Below are 23,916 nucleotides of genomic sequence, written 5' to 3'. Positions count from 1 at the left end.
CAGAATAATTCATCACTCATTTCATCATAATTATAATAAAAAAATATTATGAATGAACTGGCCAGCATAAGGGTCTGTGACATCTAATAAATTCTAAAAAATGTGAAGGAAAAGTTAATGCAGTAAAATTACTTAAATTATATCAATGAAGTATTAATGAAATGTTGGAAACTGCTGATTTGTGTACCTTTTGGCGTTTAATCAACCCTTATACTTAACTTTTAAAACTGTAAGTTTTTGTTAAGGAGATTTTTGTACCTTTTGGATAGATTTTCCTTTTTGTCTATTTGCAAAGTTACGTCTGCTTTACAGATTTTTTAAAATTTGGAATAAGCTATTCTATCATTATAACCTGATAAGGTGTTAAATCGGAACCGTAACTACCACTGGAGAGATCTTTTTAAAGAATGATTATAGTTGCGGTCCCCAAACCATCCTCAATAACCATTTTTTTGAGAAAGCGTTTTGAATAAAATAGGAAGGTATTTGTACGTAAATAGCAAAATTAAACTGCGATTTCAGTACTTCCTTTTAAGAGGAGCAAGAAAAATAAACTGCGATTACAGTACTTCTCCCTAAAAGGCAAAGATTTTGAATCGAACGACAATTCATTGATGTAAATCGGTTCACTCATTGATAATTTTAACGATTGCAGTACTTCCTCTTAGTAGGTGTAAGAGCATGATGGCACTTCACAGCCACGTAGAGGAGCTTTAACCACTTATTTGAGCTAAATTTTATCAAAATCGGACTAAGCTTTGTAGAAATATTGGTAATAATAGTTTTAGAAAGGGCCTTATTTGGGTGGGGCGAACTCCCCTCCTTATGAGGCATAGCGTCGAGACTTTTAAAGTACAAATCAGTACAAAATTTCGATTCGAATGACACTTCATTCATGAAAATCGGTTCACGTGTCGATAATTTGAAACGATTGCTATACTTCCCCTTAACAAGTGTAAGAGCAGATCGTCGCTTTATTGTTAGGTAGGGGAGCCCTAACCCTATCATCCTACCAAATTTTATCAAAATCGGGCCAAGATTTACAGAGTAATTAGTAATAATAATTTTGGAGGGGGCCTTACATAAAGGGGGCTAACTCCTCTCCCATTCGATGTGCAGGGCCGAGACCCCCAAAAGGCACATCTACATAAAATTCCGAATCGAATGACACCTCATTCATGAAAATCGGTTCACGCGTTTAGGCGCTACGTTGTTTACAAAAAAGGTAACAAGAACAACAACAACAGCAACAACAACAACAACAAGAAGAAGAACAAGAACAAGAACATTTTTTGAAAAAGCCGTTTTTGCTCATTTTCGGCAACTTTTTTCTCGAAACCTATTAGATCTGGGTGGTTGCAAAAAAATTACAGTTATAAAGGAGGATTTGCCCTATATTTTAAAGAAAATTTGGGAATTTTATCTTCTATAGAAAAATAGAAAAAAATTGTCAAAGTTGGGTGTTTTTCAACGTTACACTTTTTCGTGCAGTTTTTGATGGTCAACCCTTATACAACTGTCCTACCGGACAGTTTTAATACGTACAATGAATTCGGTCACACAATTCACTAACTCACACTTCGTGGCTCATTTTATCATATACAGGGTGAACCAGTAAGTAATGCCTACAGGCCTACTGTGTGTAGTACATCTAAAGTGGAGTTCAATGACGTATTGAAGATTGACGGATTGAAGATTCATATTTTCCACTGTTCTTGAGTGACGTCACTTAATTAAAATAAAAACATTACTTTTTTGCAATAAAAATGTTATTACTCAGAATGTTTTAGTCCGAAATTGATTCTGATAACACAGATAGAAAGACATATAAATTGATACCATTTTGAAGCACAAGTTATTCTCCAAACAGCCTCAATCTTCCTCCGAATGCTGGAAAAATAAAAGTAATCGAAATTTTTAAGAAAATTCACTAGGCCCTTACGTGATCATTATCAGACCTAGATGCTGGCACTTTTTATAAAAGTTTCCTTGCCTAATGGGCTTTCTAACGGTATATCATTTTCCAGGATCTCTTTTATCTTCGTAAGAGAAATTACGTTTGTTTTGCAAGAAAACGTGTTCACGAGCATACAGCAGTGCTAGTGTATTCTGTTGTTAAATTCATTAAACTCTTTTGGATGGAGCTGTAGTCAATTTTTAAAGTAGATTGTCTCAAAGGTTACGAATTGCACTTTAAAAATTTACTTCTGATCTCTCTGAAATATTTGATAAAATGTTTTAGGAAATATTTTAAACAAGTGCTATTTTTATAATCGAAGGTTAATTTGCTTAGTTACAAATAGGGTACAATAGAAAATTTTGAAAGTCCAAGTCTAACAGATTAGGGAAGTTCATTTATGTCACCTAGTTGTATTGGTTAATACCTAATTCAGATATAAGCATTATCTAGTTGTGGGTTCAAAGGTTGTTAAGGCTTATTCACATTATTATTTTTTTCATAAGTTTAGTTGTGTTTATCATAAAGTACATGATCATTCCCCGCAACAGTTACACTGACGTAGAGTACGCCGATATGGTATTCAAATATAGAGTGTACATGGAAACGGGCATGAGGCAGTTAGGGAATACAGACTGCATTTTCTTTCACGACGCGTCCCGGACCGACGAACTCCTGAAGCTGCATATCGTGTTCTTAGGGAAACGGGGAGCAACCCACGCCACGCTGTTCACGTTTTGCCTCGGAATGAGGAGATGAAATTTTTACAACTTTTTGATGACGGCCCAACACTGAGTAGCAGAAGGGGTGGACGTCAACTCCAAGTTTCACAATCGACAGTTTTGCGTGCTCTTCACCATGACCAGCGACACCCGTACCACTCCACACAGGTTCAACATTTATTACCCAATGATCTGGAGAGGAGACGGAATTTTCGTAGCTGGTATTTGGAGAGAGTGGAAGAAGATCCATATTTCCCTGAAAGGATAGTCTGGACAGATGAGGCAAGTTTCACCCGCAGCAGCGGATTTAATTTTCACAAAAACCACTTCTAGGCCGCTCAAAATCCCTATCAAACTAGAATATTCCATTGTCAACATCAATTTAAGGTGAACGTTTGGTTAGGGGTTTATGGTAGCCAGCTTCTAACGGATGTTATACTTGCGCATAGAATGAATGCGAACTCCTATTACGGGATTTTGCAAAATAAAGTTATTCTTATGCTAGCAGACATCCCAGAAGAACTACGAGAATACATCTGGTGGCAAATGGATGGGTGTCCTCCTCACAATGGTAGAATTGTGACGGACTGGATGAACCAGCATTTTCCTAGAAGGTGGATTGGCCAACATTGGCCTGTGCGATGACCTGCAAGCAGTGTTCCCTCTAAGCTGTGCGCGTGTGCGCGCGCACATAAATTTTAAACATAGTGCACATGAAAAATATTCGCGCGCACAAATTTTTTTTGTAAATTTATGCAGAATAGTTAAAACCAAAAGACAGGAGAGAGAAGTTATAAAATAAATGCCATTTATAAAAATGTAATCCTTAATTCTGAAATTGTTTAATAAGTAATTGTGAATGGTTGTCCTTGTTTGTATGTTTTGACGAATGTGTTAATTTAAAAAATTAGAAGCAGACAACGTTTTTACATTGTAAGTATTTAAATTTTGTTATTTTCCATTTGAATGGAAAAGGGAAGCCACAGTAATCAGCTAAATTCTGTCTTCACTATCTAATGATTTGACTTGATTTTAGTGTAGATTTTTCATTGTGTTCGGTTGTAATGTGTGGTATGCTGTACGATCGAGTCAATGCGTTTAATTAGGAACAAAATTCGGCTGAATATTAATACTATCATTGTATTGTCTTTTCTTTTTATTATATGCACTTTTTTAAATTGCTGCACAAAATGTGTTTATTTTGGAAAAAACTGCACACACTTAAAAAAGTGCGCACACAGGTCACAAAAAATTAGAGGGAACACTGCCTGCAAGGAGTCCAGACTTGACATCCTTACATTTTTATGTTTGGGGTACCTTGAAAAGTGAGGTTTACAGTGTGCCAATAAACTCAAGGCAGCTATTAGAAGAAAGAATTTTGATGGCTTGCTCCAATATGCGGAGGAGAATCGCAGATGTACGCAGAGCCACTAGATCTGCAACTCGACGATGTTGGTTATGTAGGCCAGCATGAAGGTGGGCATTTTGAGAATCTTTTATGAAGACTTGTTCGTTTTTGTAGTGTGTTCCATGATTTTCGCATGCTGCACACATTATGAAGACTTATTTTTGTATTATTATGAAGTTTATTTTTACTTTTTGTCTTTGTTAAATTGTAATTTGGAGTAAATAAATACAACTAGGTATATGAATTTCTGTTTAAAATATTTCCTAACATCTTGTCAAATATTTCAGAGAGATCAGAAGGAAATTTTTAAAGTGCAATTTGTAACCTTTAACTTCCTTATTTTAAGAAAGCCTGCTTTAAAAATTGACTACTGGTCCATCTGAAAGAGTTTTAAATGAAATAAACAACTTGGATAACTAACACTGTTTAGTGCACGTGAACATGTTTTCTTGCAAAACAAACGTAATTTCTCATACGAAGATAAAAGAGATCCTGGAAAATGATATACCGTTAGAAAGCCCATTAGACAAGGAAACTTTTATAAAAAGTGCCAGCACCTAGGTCGGATAATGATCACGTAAGGGCCTAATGAGTTATCTTAAAAATTTCGATTACTTTTATTTTCCCAGTTTCCGGAGGAAGATTGAGGCTAAGAAAATAACTTATGCTTTGAAATGGTGTCGGTTTATCAGAAAATTTATCTATGTTTCTAACCGTTTCATCAGAATCGAATTCGAACTTAAGCTATCTGAGTAATAACATTTTTATTGCAAGAAAGAAAGGTAAAAGTGTTTTTAGAAAAAAAAAATTGAGTGACGTCTCTCAAGAAGTTGGCCAATAATACTTCATTGAACTCCACTTTAGATGTAGTACTCACAGTAGGCCTATGGACAATACTTACTGGTTCACCCTGTCTATAAACAAATGTAAATGTCTTTTATTCCCACGTTCATTCAAGGTATATCGCCCCAATCCCTTCAAACTCAGGTTTATATTTCCACACATTAATTCTCATACTTTATTGAGATCGTCGGCTTTCGTCTTCTTCTTTTCCTCCAGGCGTTATTCTGTTCTTGCAGTGAACAGAAGAACTAAGTTTCTTTGGCAATGTCTGACCAGTAGACGCTTCTTACCAACTCACCGACTCAGTTTCTGTTTTCATTCTGCTGAAGTTTCCAAGTTTAGCTATACTTATTTCTGCTCCTTCGAACTTCGGTTCCGCCGTTATAGGTGGAGTTATCTCTTCATTTTCGGCTTCATTCACCTTAATTAGATCGCCTTCCACATATTCTTCTTCAGTAAAACTTTCTTCTTCGAATGTGCTTTTCACTTCAGATTATTTCTTCTTTCCTCTTGAACTAAAGGCTGAAAATATTTTTCTTCGTTGGAGTTATTACCTGTCTATATAAATATAGAAATAAGCTCTTTCGGTAGATAAAATTTCCTTTATGTTTTGATGGTCCTTCATTCATAGTGGAAGTTACTATTCCTTCACCCGGAAGATAATGTTTACTCTTTTAGTTTCATTCTTCTTTTTTAGCCAGAACTTAAGATTGAACAATAATTTTTTTCTACTACGATGGGTATTATGTTGCATTAGTGTACCTTGATGTTACATTTTCTGATACTACTTTGATTTCAATACCAAAATGTTCAGAACCACTAGCAACATCTTTAGGAGAATTTTTTTCAATTTTTCTAGCGCACAGTTCCATCAGTTCCTTGCATAAGGAGATAATTTTATGTACGTTAAAGTTCAGTTCTAAAAATATTTAGAATAAATGCATTCTACTTACTGGAATTATACACTTGTCTTGTTCACTTCTGACTCCTACCCTTCTTCCTTGCCTCGCAAAATGCTTACTTCTGCGTCCTGGTAATGTCCGACCTCTTTTTAACACGTCCCGACACGCTTGAACCCTTTGTCATCCTTATTCCACTTACCGAAATTAAATACAAAAATTAGAATTATTTTGATCGAAGTCAATCAAACATAAACAACAAAAAACACGGCGAACATGCTAAAGGCAAAATCATCTTTTGAAACAAGAACTTAGACAAGAAATCACATTTCATTCATTGAGTTCGAAAATAGAATTATTATTATATGATGTATAGATTGTAAATTACAAAATAAATTTAAAAAAATATATATATATACAGGGTGTTCATTTTAAGACGGCTCAAATGCATTTCATTGAGTTTAATTAGCAAAAAAATTGGAAACCTCCTGCCACATATTTAAGTGATCAATATCTTTCATGTAAAGGATCAAACTTATTCCTTAATTTATCAAATAATGCACTTTTGCAGCTTTTGCTGCATGTACAGTGCCTTCAAAGGTGCCTCCACAGATACAGAGAGCAGTTGATAACCTCCTGGCTAACCTGGCTTGCAAGTCTGTTGAGGCACCTTTCATGACACAGTTCATGCAGCAAAAGCTGCAAAAGTGCATTATGATAAATTAAGGAATAAGTTTGATCCTTTACATGAAAGATATTGATCACTTGAATATGTGGCAGGAGGTTTCCAATTTTTTTGCTAATTAAACGCAACTCTCCCAAAATTACCAAATAATTATTAAACCTTCTTGTTTGTAACAGGTGTAAAATTATTTTTTAGCCATTTTGTGTATGCTTGAGAACATCTAAAGCTCTTAACATTTGATTTTTCTTAGAAAAATCACTCGGAAAACTACTTATTTCCCGATATTAAGTAAAATACTAGCTTTACGGCCTTGGCAATATTTTTAGTAGAAAAGGGGATGAAAAAATACATAAAAATGACCTATCGCGTGCTCTTCTTTCTCTTTGATAACAAGTTAAAAAAAATGAAATATGATTAAAAATACCAGATTTTGAAATGGCCTAGCACCTTTAATTTTGAAAATATCGAATTGCGGTTTCCGGCTTCTTTCATTACTTTTTATACTCTTTAAAACTGTGTATACGAAAATGGGGGTCAACTGCGAACCCTCACTTTTGGTCGCGCGTCAGCCGCGTATGCGGGCAGGAATCTAAAATCAAGCCACATATTCTGAAACTAGAAGTGACAGGCAACCAATTTTTCCTCTACCATTTTTCGCTCAGAACAACCGTTTAAGCATGAAATGCATTTGAGCCGTCTTAAAATGAACACCGACTTATATGCTCCACCCACTTTTTTTTTTAACGGCGAGAAATTTCAAAAAAATAAAAACACGTATTTAATCATTTTTAGTCTAGTTTATTTTCAGTGATTGACCCATTTTTTTAAACCCCTGTATCTCGAGATACAGCATCCAACTTTTGTTTTTCAAATGGAACGTTATATTTTTTTTTGGCATATTTTTATAGTATTTGAGCTCCTAAAATAAACAAAAAAAATTTTTTTGAAATAGATTAGGTTTTTCAAAAGTTATGGTAATTTAAAATATGAAAAACAAATTTCAGTTTACTGTCAAAATTACGTTATTTTTTTTAAAGAATCTGTTCAAACTGGGCACACTCAACGGATAGGCAAGCCAAAACTCTGGACTCCCTCGCTTTGTTTGTAGGAGCACTTATTGTGGAGAAGTCAAGATCTAGGCAGGCTAGAGTTATTCGACGTTCAGGTTGTTTTTTCTATAAATGTTTGGTGTGGAGTTTTAGGAAATCAACTAATCGGCCCATACTTCTACAGAGAAAACTTAACTTAACTTTTTTAAGAGACATTTTGCCAGTTCTGCTTGAAGATGTTCCTCTACAACGTCGGCTAGATATGTATTTTCAACAAGATGTTTGCCCGGCACATAATGCGAGAATGGTTCGAGGTTACATGGACAGAAATTTCCATGAAAAGTGCTTAAGGACTCATTGTCCCATCCAATGGCCACCTCAATCTCCGAACTTAACCCAAATGGACTACTTTTTGTGGGGATATTTAAAAAATAAAGTGTACAGTATCCTTAATCCCGTGGCTTCAGTCGATGATCTGAAACGTCGAATAACTCTAGCCTGCCTAGATCTTGACTTCGCCACCATAAGTGCTGCCTACAAGAAAAGCGTGGGAGTCCAGAATTTTGGCTTGCCTATCCGTTGATTGTGCCCAGTTTGAACAGATTCTTTAAAAAAAAATAACGTAATTTTGACGATAAACTGAAATTTGTTTTTCATATTTTAAATTTCCATAACTTTTGAAAAACCTAACCGATTTCAAAAAATTTTTTTTGTTTTATTTTATGAGCTCAAATACTATAAAAATATGCAAAAAAAAATATAACGTTCCATTTGAAAAACAAAAGTTGGATGCTGTATCTCGAGATACAGAGGTTTAAAAAAATGGGTCAATCATTGAAAATAAACTAGACTAAAAATGATTAAATACGTGTTTTTTATTTTTTCGAAATTTCCCGCTGTTTAAAAGGAAAGTGGGTGGAGCATATAACTCTGGTCACCCTGTATATGGTAAAATAGTTTTGAATATTTTTACAGAGGCATCAAATAAATTTTCTGACACAAGGCACCTTCTCATCAATCAATGCACGCCATAGATATGCTTCATAAAATGGTCAATTAGATGCATGTATGTTTTAAAGTTTTAATTGAAATACAGAGTTGCCAGTATAGTTTATTATTTTATTGTTTACGTTAATTGTATGCAAAACCATTTCATTAAATGAACATTGATTGGCTGTTAGGCAAATCTCTGGTTTGTGCGGTATTGGTCTGAGTATAGACCACCAAACTAGTTCCGTAAATAGTTCTGTTTCATCAATATTCAACAGCTAATTCCGTGCAGCATGCATTAGTTCAACAAGCTTATCACATTGTAGTTCGATGACACAACTTTTTCATAATGTGTAGAATACAAAACTGTTTTAAATAGTGAGATGGCAGTAATGTGCGATACTAACGTATCTAAACGCATTGAGACATCTACATAAACAAACAATGTGACGTAATTCAACTAGCTGGGTTACTAATTTAAATTGATTTTAGGAAAAATATAATTCCTCATTTTCTTATTTTGGGTTTAAAAAAATTTGAAACAACGCCTTAGTGAGGTCTCTCTTCCGGCAGACAGAACTCGCTGAAGCGAAAATTAAAATAATATTACAATACCATGTTTGAGCGTTTTAGTTTTGAAATGCTGTACCCTTCTCGCATGGAATTCCTGTTTCTCGGGAAGCTAGCTATATACGCTTAGAGGCCAATTGAACCATCAATGAAACATCAATTAGTCAGGGCTGGTGTTGGTTTATCTGGGTCCTTCAGTTTAGACGCAGATGGGAATGTACCACCTTTGAACCTGGTAATTTTACATCTGTCATCTAATCAAAGCTGTCTGCCTTTGAAATTGCTGTTACAATGCTTTGTTAGAAGAAATCTACTGACATTGGCGATCGGATCTTTACGGACAGCCAGGTAGCTCTAGAGTACTCCAGAGTACAAATATACTTTGATACAAAGGTAAGAACAAACTCACCTGTTACTTGCAGTACTGTTCTGAATTTTTGGAGAGCGATGAATATTGTCTCCGTTTCCTGGTGGGAGCAACCTACATTGGTTACATGGACTCCTCCACTCGTTATTCCTGTACTATACCGGCATTGCAATGGATCACAGGAAGAAATGGAGATCCTACACTGAATGTCATGTCTCGGCCTAACTAGAACGTTCCTGCTTAATTTTTGACAGGTTCTGCATCCTCCAGTTAGTTCAATATACTGAGTTGTCACTCTACTCTGGAGCAACATCTATTCAAGATCAACCTCACTCATTTACCAATTATGCAGCCCCCAGTTATCCCAACAAAGTGCGCTGCGCTAGAACCAAACTCCTTTCTTTGGGCAGATGAAGATTTCCATTTCTGACATTGTCGCGGAAGTAAGTAAAAGGAACTCTCGAGGTTCAAGCAAGACATGGAGACTAAATCGCCATGCCTATTAATTTCTTGCTTCAAATTCTACTAGTACGCGGTAGCTTGAGTTATCCAGCATTTTCTGGATGGAATTTTTTTTTATCTGAAGCTCTGGTACTCTTTTGAAGGCGAGGGATGGTCTGATGGTTCCTTTCCTAATGAATGTCCTGCTTTCATTCGCAACAGTCAACCAAAACGAAAATGTTTTGTTTTAGGAGATTGCAAAACAAGTATTTTAGGTAAAAAGTCGAAATTTTGTCGATCATTCCTCTTTCTAGAAGCACAGAATAATAATTTCTGATTTTTGCTTTCTTTTTGGATCCTAAACGCTATGAAAGCAAAGAAGAGAATAGTAAGTAAGTAGAACGTAACGGAAACTATCTGTATTGTCTATGAAAAGATTGGAGATACTGTGAATCCCACATCTTGAGCAAACTACAGATTACCAAAATGTGATGATGCCTAGAAATAACAAATAAAAATTAATTCAGTTTTATGCTTTTTTTAATTTAATTTTTCAGTTAGATTTCTGAAGTTTTTTTTTCTCCAAAATTTGCTCTGATAAAATTAAAGTTTGAAAATGCAATATCTACGTTAGGTAAAGTACTTCCTTTTTAATTTAGCTGACTTTCATTTATTCCAGCTTTCATATACTTGAATCAATTTTGAGAAAATAAATTGAAACGTTTCATCTTTTACTTTAAATTGGATTTTATAAATGGTAACTTTAAAATATTAAATCCAAAATCATTCTTCGCCTTTTTTCATCAATTTTCGCATATTGATCTTTAAGAGAATAATCCATAATGACCTTAAATATTTTTCATCATCTAGCTAGAAAGAAATAGGCTTCTCTTTTATCTGGTCATCATAATTTATTAATTCAGTTCTCAGTATCTCTCTTGCCGATACCATTACTCGAGAACCTGGATTTCTCTGGTTTTCTTCAGATGTAGAGATCAGAATGTTAGGAAAGTCACGTGTGATTGAGCCCCTTCTTTGCAAGACGTTTTCGCAATTATAAAAGGCACGTTAAATAAATAATATTAACTTTTATCATTCTGTATTTTATTTATCTTCTTTTTTACGGCTGAGGATTTTGGGCACAAAAGAACAGTTGGAGCAGAATGAGATATAACCTAACCAGCCGTAATAAAATCGAGAATTCATTCTTTTTTTCTCATTTCGTTATCTCTTTTAGATTTAGTTAGGAGTGAAAGATATTTCTTTCCATTTTACTCTTCCATTGCTGAGGTTGGTATTATGGTGTTAACCCTTTTATAGAGCGAGATATGTAAACTCTAATGGAAAAATAGTACTATTCGTTCAAGAAAGTAGGAAGATTACAATTATTTACATTGAGTAGTATTACTAATCCTGAGTTTTTAGAAAGATTCACATTCTTAATATTTCCAAATCAGAAAATTTTATTTTTAATTAAAAAATAATATAAAGTCTACGCTGTGATTGGATTTCCGGCATGTAATTTCCTCTTTGCTCAGTGTTTAACTGCAATATCGATAATCTAAGTAAGCAAACTGTTATATGGACAATAAATATAACATTAATAAATATAAAGATTATGGAAAGCAAAGAATGAACTCAAGCAGTAAATGTATTGAACTCCCACGCGGCGTGTAGGAGATCCCGGAATCGAATCCAATTGCTACTCTTAGATATTCTCTTTCTAGTAGTCTCAATCCTCTGATGGACCGTCGTTTGTTACGAGAGAACATTTGTCTGTATGCCGGCAGCTAAAGTCATTCCTCCTCGAAGCATTGATGAGCTAAGAGAGTTTCCTCACCTTGTCGGCCACGGCGTTGTGACGGATGCAAAACCCTAAAATAGAAACATTGCCAATCCAGCTTTTTGTGAGGATAAAGATGAATAAAAAGATTTAGGGACGTTAATGACCATGGTTATCGTTGTGCCACAAAAATAAAATTATATTTAAAAATAATTCAAAAATATAAATTGGAAAGAAGGCGCTGCGGTAGCCGAACGGTTAGAGGCGAGACCTGCAAAGCTAATATGCATTATGATACTGGGTTCGATTCCCGGACTTAGACCTTGGATTTTATTTGATGGTTAATAAAAGAAATTTATAGTAAAGTATGTTTGCTAGTCGCCTCCGTCCACGACACCTAATTTAGTAGTTGGACCTTCCTGCCTGAAAAATAGGCATTATTTTACTTACTTTTTTTAAAAAATTGCAAAGAACTGAAGCCTCCCCGGATGCAATATTTGTAATTGAACTAATGGTTAGAAAAATTATGCAATGCGTGTTATCATTGTACGACAAGGGATTCTGCCTCATCTCCCGGAGGGTAATCATATTATGCAGATTGGTTATAAATTATTGGAATAGCTCTTTAGTTTGCATTAAGTACAATTATACGCAAAGAGAGGCAAGAAATATTGTTTACATCATTCCGCATTGTGTACGAGGTGTGTTCAAAAAGTAACGGGAATTTTCGTTTTTGAAAAAAATATTTATTTATTCATCTACATTAATATTGTCGCCTTCAAAGTAGTCCCCTTCGCATACAATACACTTGTGCCAGCGCTTTTTCCAATCCTCGAAACACTTCTGAAACTCGATCTTTGTGATAGCTTTCAGCTCTTTCAGCGATTCGCTTTTAATGTCATCTATGCTTGTAAAACGACGGCCTTTTAATGTTCTCTTTATGTTTGGAAATAGAAAAAAGTCACATGGAGCCATGTCTGGCGGATATGGAGGCTGGGGCATCGTTAAAGTTTTGTTTTTGGCCAAAATTCACGAACAAGCAATGAAGTGTGAGCAGGTGCATTATCGTGGTGCAAAATCCATGAATTGTTTTGCCACAAATCCGGGCGTTTTTTTCGGATTGCTTCACGCAAACGGCGTTGAACTTGTAGGTAGTACTCCTTATTGATTGTTTGACCTTGTGGCAAGAATTCATGATGCACTATGACATTAAAATCGAAGAACACAGTGAGCATAACCTTCACATTCGACCGCACTTGTCGAGCCTTTTTCGGTCTTGGCGATCCAGAATGCCTCCACTGGGACGATTGAGCCTTAGTTTCGACATCATATCCGTAAACCCATGTTTCGTCACCTGTTATAACACGTTTCAGTAGATCCGCATCGTTGTCGACTTCATTGAGTGACTCTTGAGCAACTTCCATTCTCCGCTGTTTTTGTTCGAAATTCAACAATTTTGGAACAAATTTTGCTGCCACACGTTTCATACCCAAAACATCCGAAAAAATTTCATGGCATGAGCCAATTGATATGGCAACATCATCAGCGACTTCTCTGATTGTGATTCGGCGATCGTTCATAACCATTTCTTTCACTTTTTTCACGTTTTCATCGGTTGTTGATGTGCTTGGACGTCCAGGTCGTTCGTCATCTTCAAGTTTTCGCGGCCATCTTGGAAACGCTTATACCACTCGTAAATCCTTGTTTTACTCATAGCAGACTCACCATATGCCTTTATTAACATTTCACACACTTTATTTCATTTTTTACGCAAAATTTAATACAAATTCTTTGATCCATTTTTTTTAACAAACAAAAATCGCCAAGCTCGAAAAACACGTCTAACCTTAGGCTGCCACTTAAGAAGTAAACAATGAATATTACTGAAAATTTTATCGTACTTCAGGGGCATGTGTACCAACATAATAAAAAAAAAATTTTACAATCAGACTCTCCAAACCCGCGAAATTTAAAAATTCCCGTTACTTTTTGAACACACCTCGTATGTGATGCAAGACAGGGTAAATGCATGTGTATGCATACATGCATGGGTGTCCGGTATGTGGGTTTTGTGTGTATGGACACATCTATGTGATATTTATTAAAACTGTCCGGTAGGACAGTTGTATAAGGGTTGATCGTCAAAAACTTAATTAATACAAAACGCTTTGAATGTTAGTAGTGAATAGGTAGGTATTAGAAGGTTGTAGATAGTTAAGTAGGTAGTTAGGCGTGTTTAAGCGTGATTGTGTAAATAGTTATGTGGAATAAATATATATTGTATATAGTAGTAAATAGTCAAGTAGGTACCGAATTGTGTGCTTAATTGGTGAAATCGGTGGGTGTATAGTATGGGAATGTAGAGTCAGTGTGACTATAATAAATTCACCAGATGAATGTACATTACAATCGTAATGAATCAGTACGAAATTACGAACTATATAGAACAATGTTCGGTTGAATTCACTTCGCACTCTATATTTCTGCATTTTCAATAAAATAAAATAATTAGTAATAACCTGTTCAGTGGTTACGGCTCTTTACTTCCTTTATTTGCTCAATAGTCTGAGCCTAAAGTTGGTAAAGTAATAATTTAATTACAGTAGGAAGGAGGATTGGTTCAGTTGGTAGCGCCGGAGTGTAAGCTGGAGGGCCCGGGTCTAAATCCACGCACGCTTTCACCTGAGCTTCTCTTTTCCCAGTAGCCTCTACAGGCATACTGAGGAGATTCCACGCGATAATGACCGATGTTGACACATCTTAATTTCAAAATAAATAATAATACTTTTACAATTCCACAAAAATTGAATAAAATCAAACAAAAAATATTGTAACGAAGTTGACCTGGGCAGAGAAGAAAGGCCTAGATTGTTCTAGGGGTTGAGCGACCAAAGTCGGTAACATGCCGCCACTGTGTGAACAAAAGGCCGGTCTCTACCTGAGCCGAAAAAGAAAGGCCTAGATTGTTCTAGGGGTTAAGCGACCAAAGTCGGTTACAGGCCGACAATGGGTAAACAAAAGGCCGGTCTCTACTTGAGCCAGAAAAGAAAAGGGCTAGATTGTTGTATGAGTTTAGTGACCGTAGCCTGTAACGGACCTCCGCTGTTTAAAAGCCAGTTGGGGTGGTGGTAGTATGTGTTTTCCCTGCCAGTGATTGACAGGTAGGAGTGAGACAGACAATTGGAGGAGGCGGCCCCAGTTGGGGGTGGTAGCAGTATGTGTTTTCCAGCCAATGAGCGGCAGGTGGGAGCAAGGCAGACGGAGTTTGAGTGTGACAGAAGGTTGGAGGAGGGCGGCCCCAGTTGGGGTGGTGGCAGCATGTGTTTTCCTCAGCCAGTGACCAGCCGGTGGGCGTGACACCGACGGAGTGGGGTAGTCGCAGTTAAAAGGAGGCAGACACAGCTGGAGAAGTCAGTTTTTAGTCAAGTCTTTGAGTGAGTTAGTTTTGGAGAGACACTTTGGAAGTGATAGTTTTTGAGATAGTCAGTGTTGCGGAGTGCTTCAAAGTTAGCCAGTTAGGCGGTTAGTCAGTTAGTGAGTAGAGCTTTGTTTGTGTAGCAGAGACTAGTGCAATTCGGTGCAGTGCGGACCAGTGGTCAGTCGTGGAGCAGTTTTGTGGCGTTACGTAGTGAGTAAGTAACAGTAAACTGTTGTGACTGTTGTAAATGGTGACTGTAATGAATAGCGTTAGTTGCTAGTAAATGTTAATGTGAGTAAAGGTAATGTGTTAATAAATCAGGTTATTACTTACAACTTTAGTGAGTTTTATTATTTAATCAAACCCACATTATTATATAAATTAACTAGTGGCAGGCACTAGTTGTAACTGTGAAGTTTTTAGTAAAAGGACAATAACTTTACAATATGTATGTACACATATTTATTTTCCAAATAGCTTATTTCGAACATTTTTCGAAAAAAAAGTATACTACAAACAATTGTCTATCAGAAATGGCAGTAGGAGAGGCTAGCACAAGATATCACCCAGACTCTTTACACTGATTTAGAAAGATTAGGGTAAAATGTAAGTACATTTTAAGCTCGATATTGCTCCTTCATCGCGTTGAAAATATTAATAATGGCAACGCATTTTAATGAAAAGAGGTTTTTGATTTCACTTAACTGAGTAAAAATAAATCTAATGACATATAATTTCATAACGTTTATTTAATGAAACAGTGCCGAAACCGCGAATGAGAATTTTAATTTTGATTTGATAGTTATGGAAGCAACTAATTTACTATCAAAGAAAACACTGCCCGCAGTTGAGATTCCAGCATTTAGCTATCGTTCAACATCGAAGCATGTAAGAGATGAAGTGATGTGAGGAAACTGTAGAATGTGAAGATGCTTAACACTTCTAGCTAAATAGAGCAACTGCTAATGGATGAAACTTCGCATTGTAGTAGGAATTGTATAAGGTTGCTGGAGTCATCAGCACATATTCTCCTCGAAAATGCTAATGTTTGGCATGAAATTTACCAAATTTTAAACTTGCCTGCCAGGAAAACTGACGGTGAATAACAGAACCAAAAACAACTTTATATTTTTTTTTTTTTAAATATTATAGAAATTAAGTTACGGGATTAAATTTAAAAAGTGAAAACAATGCAGATAATAAAGATGTAGTAACGGATGAAAGCAAAATGAAAGAATTCGGCGGAGAAGATGACAAAAGAACGAAAAAGAAGATACAAAAGAAAAGAAATCCGGAAAAATTGAAAGTGCAGAATCAATGGAAGAAGGAGACTGTACTAAAGATGAAAAGAGGTTTGGGGAGGATGAAGAAGTAAAATAAGATAATGTCAAGGCCAAAGGTGTAGGAAAGAGAAAGATAACGGAGAACGCAAGTGAGCTTAAGCTTAAAACTTAAGGTCAAATGAACTATGGCTCTGCTGAATTCCAACTATACTCCCAAAAGTAGAATCTGATACCTGTGGAAGAATGTTTGGAAGGTGTGTGTTACAAATACTTATAATGAAGGCAATTGTGTAATTTATACAGGGTGAAGCAGTAAGTAATGTCCATAGGCCCACTATGTGTAGTACATCTAAAGTGGAGTTCAATGACGTATTGGCCAACTTCATATTTTCCTCTGTTCTTGAGTGACGTCACCTTAAAGTTTTTTTTCTAAAATCATTACTTTTTTCCAATAAAAATGTTATTACTAAGAAAGTTTTAGTCCGAATTCGATTCTGATGACACGGTTAGAAAGACAGATAAATTTTCTAAAAATTGATACCATTTCGAAGCATAAGTTATTCTCCAAACAGCCTCAATCTTCCTCCGAATACTGGAAAAATAATAGTAATCGAAATTTTCAAGAAAACTCATTCGGCCCTTACGTGATCATTATCAGACCTAGGCGCTGGCATTTTTTTATAAAAGATTGCTTGTTTAATGAGCTTTCAAACGGTATATTATTTTCCAGGATTCCTTTTATGTTCGTTCGAGAAATTACGTTTGGTTTACAAGAAAACGTGTTCACGAGCACTCAACAGTGTTAGTTTATCAAGTTGTTTAATTCATTGAAAACTCTTTTAGATGGACCAGAAGTCAATTTTAATGTAGACTGTCCTTAAATTAGGAAGTCAAAAGTTACAAATTGCACTAAAAAAAAAACAATCTAAATTCTGAAATATTTGAGAAAATGTTAGGAAATATTTTAAACAAGTCCTATTTTTATAAAAAAAAAAAATTATATAGTTTGTATTTACTCCAAATTACAATTTCACGCACAACTTCTCTGTTAAAAAAGAAAAAAAATGTAAATAAGCCTTAACCACCCTTTGAACCCTCTAACAGATAATCGTTGTATCTGAATTAGGTATTAACCAGTACAACTAGGTGCCTTACAAATAAACTTCACTTATCTGTTACCTTGGTTTCAAAATTTTCTATCGTACCATAACACTGTTGAGTGCTCATGAACACGTTTTCTGGTAATACAAACGTTATTTATCATACGAAGATAAAAGGAATCCTGGAAAATAATACATCGTTTGAAAGCCCATTAAACAAGGAAACTTTTACAAAAAGTGCCAGCACCTAGGTCTGATAATGATCACGTAAGGGCTGAATGAGTTTTCTTGAAAATTTCGATTACTATTATTTTTCCAGCATCCGGAGGAAGATTGAGGCTGTTTGGAGAATAACTTATGCTTCGAAATGGTATCAATTTTTAGAAAATTTATCTCACTTTCTAATTGTGTCATCAGAATCGAATTCGGATAAAACTTTGTGAGTAATAACATTTTTTTTGGAAAAAAGTAATGATTTTAGAAAAAAACTTTAAAGTGACGTCACTCAAGAACAGAGAAAAATATGAAGTTGGCCAATACGTCATTGAACTCCACTTTAGATGTACTACACGCAGTAGGCCTATGGACAATACTTACTGCTTCACCCTGTATATGACAATAATAGATTTTTCATTTTTCATATAAACAGTTAGTTGTTTAAATAATAAAGTTACAATGTGTATTATCACAACGTTTATATGTCTTCACTAGAGTAAGAACTGTCGAGCAATGTTAGCGAAAAGGTAATTTGCTGGTTGATAGCTCGAGACGGCCACATTTCTATAGTTATGGCAAAGCTCTTCACGCACCAAAAAACTCTGAATAGCCTGACATTTCTCTTTTATTTCATAGAAAGCCCTCTATCTGTTTCATCTTAAAAGCGTTTTGTTTTTTGGTTTTCACCATTTTCCTTAAAATTTTCTGAATAAAAAAAATAACTTAAAAAACAGCCATAAAGTTCACTTGGTAAATTTATTAGTTACATTTTAGGGCTTACTTTATCATCACGTTAATAGGCAACTGCTATAATGATGTCCTTAAGTTGGTATTTTCTTAAGGGATGCTCTAACGATCCCTTTTAATATTTAACTATTATTTGACTTAATTCGAGCATTAGCTAACAAAATCCACCTTCTCAGGGCAAAAATATAAAATAATGGAGAAAATTTTGATTAAACATGCGCTGTATTTGAGTTTATTTTTCATTCTTTCTAACATTATACTATAATTTGATGGTTTGATTATCGACCGTTGTTAATAAATTATCCTTGAGAATTTTGAGGAGCGGTCAAAAATTTTGTAGACCAATTTCTTTTTTTACCGACTTTTCGGCAAGTTTATTGCCTTCTTCAGGGTAATATAAATTTTTTAGACTGAAATGTTCAACTACATCAACATAACTATTTGTTTAAAGATTTTTAGATTGTTAACTTAACTGATTTAGATATTCCTAACAATATAGAACAGTGTTTTAAGTTTAGGTCCAAAATTGTCTGTTTCATATGTAAATAAGAACCTTCCATTTTCAAATTTAATCTGCAATGTTCAATATAGCATTGATAGAAGAGAAGTCAGTTTACAAGATATGGCTAGGGCAGGGGTCGGCAACCCGCGGCTCGCGAGCCGCATGCGGCTCTTTTATCGAAATTGTGTGGCTCTTCAGCCTGCCAAAAATATCGTATATTGTATAGTTTAGTTTTATTGAAACGAATGAAAATTCCATTTATTAAAGGTATTTTTTCAAAAATAATTTTAAATGTGATAGGTTCGAAATTGAATGGAATTATACAATATCAAAATAAAGTACTTGATTTATATTGTAAGACTGCCGCCTTTTCATTCGTTAAGTTATTATTTATTTGTTTATTTACTTTGCAATAATGGAAATAAATATATGAAACAATTAAATGTTTTGTAAAAATTTAAAGTAGGGAGCCATTTCTTCTTAAATAATTTTAATAAATCTTACCAAGAGCCGCAAGGTTTATAGTGTAAAATATTCTGTAGATCATTTGTATTCATAAATTATTATTTTATGATTTTCAATAACATTTAAATGTTTTATATACACTGGGCCAAAAAAGTCTGTGAACACTAACCTAAATTTTATTACTTTTATTATTATCTTATTAGAAACTTCTTTTATTTTCAAATGAAATATACTATTCGATAGACAGAAACCAGAGTTTTTCATTTTATATTCAATCTTTTATTTTTGTTCAGCAGGAATATCACAATTAAATGTTTAACAAAACAACACCCCAAACGAATGCAAAAAAAGTCTGTGAACAGCTGTATAAATATGTAAAAACATTAAGATAACAAACAGAAAAACGATTGAATAAAGTTTCAAAGTTCTCTATTGTATTGTAGAAACCACTACAGTCAGTTTTGTGAATAAATAATCTAATTAGTACATATTTAACCACTAATATGGAAGTTCCCAGACCAATTCGAGAACTTATTGTGACGTTGCGAAATGAAAGAAAAAGTATTCGAGAAATAGGGAAGATAGTTCAAAAAAACCCTTCAACGGTGCATAATATAATTAAAAAGTACGGAAATGTGATTAGTAGGCCACGCAGTGGACGGCCACCAAAACTTAATTCCTTTCATAAACTGCAAATTCTGAAGTCTGTTCGAGAAGAACCCAGGACAAGCGCTCAAAAAATCAGTCAAGAATTATCAAGTGGTTATGTGTAAGCGTAACACCACAGACAATTAGAAATAAATTACATGAATACGATTATTGCGGTCGAGTCCCGAGGAAAAAACCTTTAATCAATAAAATAAATAGTAACCGCCGATTGGATTTCGCGAAAGAATATGTTTCTAAGCTTTCTAGTTTCTGGGAAACCGTAATCTTTTCAGATGAGTCGAAATTCAATGTATGTGGGTCTGATTGACGACAAAAAGTGTGGCGAAAAAGAAATGAAGCTATGAAAATGAAAAATATGAAGCCTACTTTTAAGCATGGGGGAGGCAACATTCTGGTGTGGGGTGCATGAGTGCTAAAGGAGTGGGCAAGTTAGATCTAATTAATGGTATGATGGACCAATATGTGTATGTGGATATATTAAGACGCAATTTAAAAGAAAATTCAAAAAAATTAGGGTTGGAGGGAACGTTTGTCTTCCAACAAGACAATGACCCGAAACATACCGCACTAAAAACTCGGGAATGGCTTTTAAATAATACACTCTGGCGCCTAAACACCCCTCCACAATTGCCAGACCTTAACCCAATAGAACATTTGTGGGATGAAATCAGCCGCGAAATAAATAAACGAGGAATAAGAAACCGTGAACAACTAAAAAACGCTATTTTAGAAGAGTGGGATAAAATTCCAACATTGACGACCACAAAATTATTAGGATCGATGAAAGCTCGCTTGTTGGAAGTGATTAGGAACATAGGAGGTCCTACAAGTTTTTAAAATTTATAATTCACGTACAATGTGTAAGAATGATTTATTTCTGCAAAGTGTTCACAGACTTTTTTTGCATTCGTTTGGGGTATTGTTTTGTTAAACATTTAATTGTGATATTCCTGTTGAACAAAAATAAAAGATTGAATATAAAATGAAAAATTCTGGTTTCTCTCTATCGAATAGTATATTTCATTTGAAAATAAAAGAAGTTTCTAATAAGATAATAATAAAAGTAATAAAATTTAGGTTAGTGTTCACAGACTTTTTTGGCCCAGTGTATTTATTTTCACATATTGCAAAGTAAATAAACAAATAAATAATAACTAAACCTTTGTTTGAATGAAAATGGCGGCAGTCCTATATATTACGTACTTTATTTTAATATAATTCTATTCAATTTCAAACCAAATCTCATTTAAAATTCTTTTTGAAAAAATATCTTTACTTTAATAAATGAAATTTTCATTTGTTTCAATAAAATTGAATTATACTTTCAATTAGTTTTGGACAGGTTGAAGAGCTTCAAAATTTGGGTAAAAGAGCGGCATGTGGCTCGCTAGCCGCGGGTTGCCGACCCCTGGGCTAGGGCAAAAATTGTAAACATCAGCACTAACTTTATTCACAAAAATAAATAAATAAATAAAGAGGTATTTATGATGATGTAGTTGAACATTCAAGTATACAAATTTATATGTATAACCCTGAAGAAGGTAATAAATTTGCCAAAACGTCGGTAAAAAAAAGAAACTGGTCTACAAAATTTTTGACCGCTCCTCAATATTCCCAAGGATACATAAATTATATAGTTTTTAAAATCGTAAATTACACCAAAAACCCAAATTATTATTATTATTAACTCTGTAAATCATAACCCTATTCAGAGTAAATTTGGCAGGTTAAAAAGAACACCGTCCCCTACCTAACTAGTATGTCATCCTGCTATTGCTCTAATTTAGCAGGAAGTCCTGTAGCAGAAATAAAGCATTAATTACCGGAAATAACCTTATATGTCGCTGAGTCCTTTTATAAAAGTGGATCTGTGGAAATGGTCGTTATGTGGGTGTGTCGACAGTTTATATTAGAATCCAAAAATCGCAGAGAACTCAAAGGTAGACTACTTTTTGCCCTAACTATTGGTACAGAGTATTTAAAAAATGATTAAATATTTTTTATAATACAACCAAGAACAAAATACTAATTAAAAAGTACACGGGAACTCCTTAACAAAACCTTATTTCAAAAAAGTTATGTTTAAAGGTTCTTGATTACCTGTTAATCCGTCATATGTTTCAAAAATATGACACACCCAGTTGTAGCAGTTATAGAAATATCCGCAAGGAGTTTATTTAGCGTTTTGGTAGAAAACCGCGAATGAAAAGGATGCTCTTCCTTCTTTGGCTATAACCTTACCACCTTCAATGATTTTCCAAATCATTTCAAAACTCTTTAAAAAAAAAAAAAAAGTAGCTTTTGCGCTTATTAAAAACATAATTTGAACATATTTTCAGCATTAAGCAAGTATCTTGCTAATTACCAATTAGCGAGAATTAATTGAAAAATTATTCAATATATTTCAGTGTTATTCATAGAATTTCATCATAAACGTATTACCTGATTGAATATAATGTTAAGAGCTAAAAGAGAAGGAGATGAACTGCTTAAAAGATTTAATTGGTTTTCCTGACAGGATTTCTTGTTTATATACTAAAATAATCAGGTAACAAAATTGATTCATTCATTTGATTTAAAATCAAAAGCCCTCGAGTTCTGCTGTATTTGTATAGACTAAAGAATTATCAACATTTCCTTTGAAATCTACAAAATGAAGTTTTATTCAAAATAGTTTATAATTATTTCTTTCAATTTGTTTCCTTTATATAAATCTAGAAATTTGTGTTTTTGTTAAATCATATTTTTATTTCAACACAATCGAATTTGTATCGATTCAACACTTATTATCTTGTTATAAATTCTTAAAGAGCACAATGCCAGTGCAGGACACAAAAAGACTAAAGAGGGAAGAAGCTAAGAAAAAAAAAATGTCTCAGGTAAAAAAAGTTTTGTTTTAAATTCTCTGAAAAGAAAAAAGAGTTATGAACAAATGAACTACAAATTTCCCTTTGAGTTGATTTCGTAATAATCTCATGGGACATGCCCAGCTTTCCTTTTGCCAAATTGATTTTAAACAGGTGCACCCAAATGCTCGACTCAATGATAACCATCTGTCAAGAAAATAAACTTATTTGCTCCTGCATTTCTGTCCACTTAGCCCCAGGCGCTGCTATCTGAGAGGCCAGAATCTCTCTCATATTTCCTCAGCAGTTTAGCGCTAGCCAGCTCTTTTTCTCTATATTCTGCTAATCGAACATCATTTTCCTGCGATTTTAGAGCTTGGAAAGGTGATGTTATCCATAATAAAAGTTTTGCGTATTATTACAGAGGACCAAAGATTTCCAATAAGTTACAATTATTCGTGTTCGTTTATAAATTTTTAATGACAGCGTTTATTTAATTAATTTTATTTCCATGCATTTCAACATTCGTAAGACTTTAATCTCACCGGAAATTTGTAATCAGACAGAACTACATGTACATGTATGTATAAGGATGGATATTTTTGGAGCTGTTATTGAGAAAAATATTTAAAAAATAATAATAATAATTCTGTATTATAAGGGCAATTTCTGTGTTGAACAATTTTGATCAAATACTTATTATCGCGTCATCTGGTAGCCTTAAACTGAACATAAAATTTGAACTTAGTGCAATTTTCTGTTTTCGTGCGAGTTTCAGACACAACCTAATTACAAATTACCGTACTAATTTGTAAAAAGAATTTTTAGCACTCTAGGAATATCAAATTCTAGAAAAAAAATTATATTCAAGAGGAAGGCCTATGGAATAGTTGGCGGAAGTAATGATAGCGCGAGGTCTATGCGAAATCAACGCTTAAAATAGGGAAGGATGGATG

The 23,916-nt window shown here is 34.4% G+C and overlaps 1 protein-coding gene across 3 annotated transcripts in view; it reads left to right on the top strand.

Moving 5' to 3' along the window:
- LOC141449336 (uncharacterized) overlaps window positions 1-23,916 on the top strand; it is a 408,876-nt gene that overhangs the window by 361,590 nt on the left and 23,370 nt on the right. The gene's annotated exons all lie outside the window — the stretch shown is intronic.

Source organism: Rhodnius prolixus, unplaced genomic scaffold, assembly GCF_049639745.1.
Source record: "Rhodnius prolixus isolate KJV_2025 unplaced genomic scaffold, Rpr scaffold_2, whole genome shotgun sequence".
NCBI classification, from domain to species: Eukaryota; Metazoa; Arthropoda; class Insecta; order Hemiptera; family Reduviidae; genus Rhodnius; species Rhodnius prolixus.
The sequence above is the reverse complement of the archived record's forward strand: the minus strand, read 5'-3'. Positions and strand labels throughout refer to the sequence as shown.